Source organism: Tiliqua scincoides, chromosome 10 (assembly GCF_035046505.1).
Source record: "Tiliqua scincoides isolate rTilSci1 chromosome 10, rTilSci1.hap2, whole genome shotgun sequence".
In the NCBI taxonomy this organism is placed as follows: domain Eukaryota; kingdom Metazoa; phylum Chordata; class Lepidosauria; order Squamata; family Scincidae; genus Tiliqua; species Tiliqua scincoides.
The window spans coordinates 5,582,975-5,589,224 of record NC_089830.1 but is presented as its reverse complement, the minus strand read 5'-3'; the positions used below and the strand labels follow the sequence as shown (position 1 = coordinate 5,589,224).

General features: G+C 47.8%; 1 pseudogene; it reads left to right on the top strand.

Moving 5' to 3' along the window:
* The first annotated feature begins 2,227 nt into the window (after positions 1 to 2,227).
* Positions 2,228 to 2,347, top strand: LOC136661771 (5S ribosomal RNA; annotated as a pseudogene).
* Positions 2,348 to 6,250: the final 3,903 nt, after the last annotated feature.

The window sequence follows — 6,250 nt, the reverse complement described above, 5'->3', positions numbered from 1 at the left end:
CGTCCTTTCCCCTCTGTTCACCCTGAGCCCCAGTAGGATTACGCCTCTCAGGCAAACAGAGAACTTCTGTTCAGGATGAATCATGGATAAATCAGAAAGTACAGGGCAAGGCACTGGAAGGAGAAGCCATGGCTGCCTCATCCCCCAGGCAGGGAGGAATGTCAAGGTACAGCACAGATCTCCAGGTTGCAATCTGGCAATCAACCCTTTAGAGTTCTTTAGGGCAGGGCCTAGGAGAGGGGGGTAAAGGGGGTAATTTGTACCAGGGCCCAGGGTCAAAAAGGGGGCCCAGGAGCCAAAGGAGGGGGCCCAGAAATTTCCTGGGATCTGACATTTTCCTATCTACTCAGATTTGATGCCCGCATGGGGTGCTGGGGATACCACCCCATATACTGGCTACTGGCAAGCCAGATACGCAGGGCCGAGGAACGCATACAAGACACTCCTTAAAACAGTGTCAAATCTGGGAGGAAACTGCCCTGTGTGTGTGTGTGTGTGTGTGTGTGTGTGTGTGTGTGTGTGAGAGAGAGAGAGAGAGAGAGAGAGAGAGAGAGAGAGAGAGAGAGAACACTACTGGCCAAAATTGTGAAAATCTTGGTATTTTCAAACAACAACACCATGCTATATATCAGGGGTCTCCAAACCCTGGCCCAGGGGCCAGATGCAGCCCGTGGCAAGCCTCTGTTCGGCCCGCAGCCAGCCTCTGTTCGGCCCGCGGCCAGCCTCTTGTCCCCTGAAAGCCTCTGGCCCACTTGGTCAAACATGACTGGAACTGTGCTCTGGTTGCGTCTGGAGGGTGTTCTAAGGACCAGAGAGTTTGAAGGAATGAGCCCATCTAAGTTCCATCTCGAATTTATTTATATAAATTTTATATTTAAATTTTTTTTCCAGCCCCCAACACCATGCCAGATATTTGTTGCGGCCCTCTGGCCAAAATGTTTGGAGACCCCTGCTATATATCATTCGATGGGTAATTTAATGCAGAATGCAATGAAACAAACTACACTGAAGTATCTGTACTGTATCAAAACACTGTAGCCAAATAACCAGAAAAAGAAAACGTAACTACCATGACACAAAAAGTGAATTTCCTCAGTCCAAAACTGAACAATGAGACTGATGGTTCTGAGAGCCAATGAGGTGCTATTATGACACAGCAGGGAAGCCAATGAGGAGTTAGTATGAGTCAGCTCTCGTTTCCATGGATCAGAGCTCATATAACACTCTTATTCAGCGGTGTGAGTACCATCGAATTGGCCACTTTTTTTTTTTTGTTGATTACTGATTTGTTGGGTGACTTGTACTGTTATATATTTAAATAAATAAAATGGGGTGACACCAACCCTAGTGATGCCACGACATTTAGGCTGCGTGTATGATATTGTAATTTATTCCGTATCGTCTGGTATGGGAGGAGGTCCACCATGGGGTGACACAATGAGTCCTCACATCGGGTGGCTCAAACCCTAGTGACACCTCTGGGAATGGTCTGCTTCTTGCTCAAGTGAGCAAGAAGCAGATTGCTGCAGCTTGTCTTGGCAGCAGGTTGGAGGGAAGTGGCAGCAGCCAACTGAGGGTGAAAGGCACCCAAAGGCTGCTGCCCCCCCCAGACCTCTTGCAATCTTCTGCTGATACAACCTGCATCCAGTGGCTGCGTGGAAGGGCTGGCAGTGCTCAAGCAAGTCATTCATAAGGGGCTTCTCCACAGACAAGACTCCATTGGTGAGACAGGTGTGATGCTACAGCACTGACCCAGAGCAGTGCATGATGACGAGCCAGAGGTTTAGAGCAGGGGTGCCCAAACCCCGGCCCTGGGGCCACTTGCGGCCCTTAAGGCCTCTCAATGCAGCCCTCAGAGAGCCCCCAGTCTCCAATGAGCCTCTGGCCCTCTGGAGATTTGTTGGACACAGTGTCAGAGAGACGATGTGGCCCTCCTGCCAAAAACTTTGGACACCCCTGGTTTAGAGCAATGCCAGGGGAGAGCTTAGACCAGGAGTGGACGAACTTGCTTGACATCAGAGTCACATGCGATAAACTTCAGATGCTTAAGAGCTGCAGTACTTAAGAAGCATTTAAATTCTTAAATATATTTACTCACCATGAACATTAAACTTGTGTTTTAATCCGGTGGGCTCCCAGTTTATACCCAGTAAGTAATTATAAATCTTGAAAATATTTTATTTGGTTGTTATATTAATTGTGCTGCAAAAAGGGTTATTTCTGAGAGCCGTACAGCAACTGTTACCCTGCACATGCCCGATCTCGTCTGATCTCGGAAGCTAAGCAGGGTCAGGCCTGGTTAGTACTTGGATGGGAGACCACTTGGGAATACCGGGTGCTGTAGGCTTATACCATAGTCTTTCGAGACTGAAGGTTGCCAACCAACACTTGATAGGTCAAAGAACTGCATGTGGCTCATGAGCTGCAGTTTGGCCACCTCTGGCTTAGGCGCTGCAGGTGGGGAGGATAGTATATGATGCAGCCTTCTTCTCTCTCAAGAAGCACCATGCTGCAATGGCAGAGGATTGCCTGGAGATGCTTGGCAAAGTAGGCTTCCTTTCACTTGCTATTGACCATGGGACAATGGACATTGCATGTCCGCTGACAAATATGAGCCAATGGCATGTCTTTGCTCAAATGCTCTTCAACACTGTTAGCGGCGTCACCCACTTATTTTATAGCTATAGGTTTTGATAGAATAGAGATATTTCAACGCGGTTTGCCTCATTGCATTCTGCATGAAATCACACATCGATTGATATATAACAAGATGGTATACTAAAAAAATACCAAGATTTTAAAAATTTTGTCAAGTAGTGGCGTCACCCCCCTGTTCGTGTCACCCGGTGTGGCCCATACCCCGCTCACCCCCCTAGCAATGCCACTGAATACTGTTAAATATGAAGGCCAATCACATGTCCGCTGTCAAAGTTTGTTGCATGTCGGCTGTCTAATATCAACTGCCAAATACCAAGTATCGAAATCAATCATCAAATACAGGTACCAAGCTGTTGGTGAATATTCAGCAGATATTCACCTCTTTGGTCAATGATTATTTGACATCCACATTTGCAGAAGAGAACTTTTGGAAACAAATTTGTCTTGTTTGTAGTCTGCCGCGAGTATAAACTGGCAATCATTAGAATCAAGGAAGTGGGTCCGGAAGCAGACATGTAACCACATGACAAACCGTTCAGATGTGTCAGTAGACACATGGATGCCACATGCTCATCGCAGCACATGTTCTTCACCCCGGGTTATTTGGCTGGTGGAGAATATCAAACACACTACTCGGCGGGAGATATCTGATGGCGGGCTTTCCGACTGCCGGCAGTTGTGAGGCTGTCAACACACACACACTGTGCATGAAGTGACCTGAGTTGGCTAGGAATGTAGAAGGGAATCGCGGATCTCCAGCTTGCTCCACATTCTCCTTGCACGTGTGTTTGCAAATTCTCTGTGTCCCTCCAAAGTGCTTCACAATGGCTTCCCCACAATCACACACGTTACCAATCAAACCATTAAATCGCAGCTCATTAAATCCACCCTGTGGCCTTCTCTCCACAACGCTGGGTGGTTCTTTAGGGACGGGCGACAACCGCTGAGTCCATGCAAGCGCAAATGTTCACTTTATATGGGCAATGTGGAGTAAAAATGGCCAGCTTCAGCACAAGACCTCCTGGCGTATGAGGCAGACTGCCAAATGCTACCCCTCCCTTGCCTGGACATGCTCCAGCCTTGCTCCTTTGGCTCCCCAGACTGGTAAAGGAAGAGGAAGGCAGAGCAGAAGGGGAAGTGTGGGGGAGGGAAAAGCGTTAAACTGGCACAGCAGAGACACAGACGCTAAAGCCCAGCATTTCTCAAACTGTGGGGCAGGTCATGACGCGATTTCTGGTGGGTCCCGCAGAGCCTCCAGTGAAAACACGGGTGATGGAACGATCAGATAACTCATTGCCTCAAGTCCTTAGCTATTCAAAAATCAGATCGCTGCTAACTGCCCTGCAAAGAGCTGAGCTCCTGCAGTTTGCAAGATTGCTGCTAATTGCTCTGCAAGTCAGCTGAGCTTCTGCAGTTTGCAAGCTTGTATGAATATAGAGAGATAAATGTTTGAGCATCTTTCTTTTTTTTTTCCTTTTCCTTGTTCGTCGATGTCAGGTAGTGGAGGCAGGTGAGGGCTGGACCACATAACTAACCCCCTCAAACCTTGAGGCTATTCATTAGGGCTGCCTATTTATGGAAAATGGATCGAGTTGCTTGCAAATAAATAAATAAATTAAATAGCCTGTTTTGAAAGATTTGTAAAGCTAAGTGGATCCTGATACAGTGTCATTTAAAAAAGTGCGTCCCAGTGCTAAAAGGCTTGAGAACCACTGAGCTAGCGCACCAAAAATACAGATACTTTAGCCACACTCTTTTCCTTCATACTTACTCTTCTGCTCCAATCCATGGAGCGGGAGAAGGAGGAGAGGCAGTGGAGCTTAGTGGGCAGGTGGAGAGATGAACTGCCAACTGAGGCAGCTGTCCCAGTGGGTCAACTGGCCTTCTTTCAGGGCAGGACCAAATCACTAGGCACTAAAAGAAGTTCCTTTAATAAGGCGCCTGTGCTTTTTAAAACAGAGGGTTCCTTTTTAAAATGTCATTCAGGCCTCAGAATGTCACACAGAAGCTTCCAAAGGGAGGTTTTTAATCAGAATTTTAGTGTTCTGCTGGATGGACACAACAGGTGATCCATTCTCTGTTGCCCTCAAACCTCCCCCTCCCCACTCCGACCCTCCCCTGAACTACCCATGAACTGCATCCACTGCCACTTCACTTTTTCCAGCATGGCCTGGGTGAGCTGTTCAAATGCATACGGGGCCTCCTACCATCCGCACCGACGGTCTTGCAGCGCATGAAGTGGTGCGCCTTTTGAGACGGTGGATCAGGACTTACAGTGGTGGACTACGAGATCTGATACTGTAAGCCCCGGATTGGACTGGTCTGCCTAAATGCAAATGTTATTTAATAAATATCTTGGTCTTGATGCTTTTTTGATTCAGGGGAATCTGACAGGTACACAGAAAAATATCATGTCTTCTTCTGGTAAGATGCATGCCGTGTATTAACTCTGCACATGTCTTATCAGAAGGAAACACAGTGTGTGCTTGAATACACTGTGCACTTAACTAGCTGTTGGTAACTCTGATGATGAAGAGCAGGAAAACCCTTGGGGGAATTAGCTCTTCAATAACTCCAGCAGTTTATTGGCTCTGCCTGCTGCATTCTTCCAGAATACCAGCCAATCAGGGCTGTCAACCAGGATGACAGCTATGACAACTCTAGTTTTGATGGCTCTCATGTTCAGGGCAAGACCTCTCAGGGCCCAAGGTGAGATATCAAATACTGCCTGGCAGCACACCAGCTCCTCCTCCTAGGGTTTGAAAAGGAAAAAGGGGTGAGTGGAAGAGGAGGTGAGAAGACAAGAGTCATAGGCTACAGTGTCCACACGTCCTGTTCCATGTTATTCCCCTCTTCGTTTTCAAAGCCAGAGAGAAGGAGAAATGGAAGGGATGGGAGGATGGAGATGGGCACCCTCACCAGCCAGACTGAAAGGTCTACCACAGTCAGCTGGCCTTGCCTTCCCAGGTGCTAGGTCCTCGGTTTCAAGGGGGCGTTTCCTGCCCCATAAAACAGGGGGAGCTTGAGCAGCTGTTCCTTTGTTCATCTAGCTGTGCTTTTCCTCCTCCACAGACTCTTGTTTCAAGCTGTTCTCCCAGCCACACCAAAACCACACTTCTGACTGGGTTTGGAAATTGGAAATAAGTAGTCAAGCTGGCATCCAGAATATCATCAAGAACAGCTTCAAACCACAGCTGGCAAGATACCATAGAGGCAGGGGGACACCATAGAGACAGAGGCCCTGCCTCTCCTGGTGTGAAGCTCCCAGTCTCTGAAGCTGCCAGCTCTGTCGTTTCCCAACCTTGGGCAGCCGTGGGGGCAAGGGAAAAGAAATGCAACCAAGTGTTCGGAGGCAGACGGCCAGACGTACCCCAAGTGTGTTGTCACCAGAAGAACCAAACAAATAAAAATTAAAAGGAAGAGAGCCATTATTGGACCTCTTACAGAGAGCAAAGCCTTTTCTGCAGAAATCTGAACTGCAAGCAGCACTTCTATTTTCTGTTTCAGATACTTTCCATTTTTCGAACACAGATCTGTGGCACTCGAGGATTTTTTTCAGCAGATAGTTAGTGGAGGGACATTCTGACCTCAC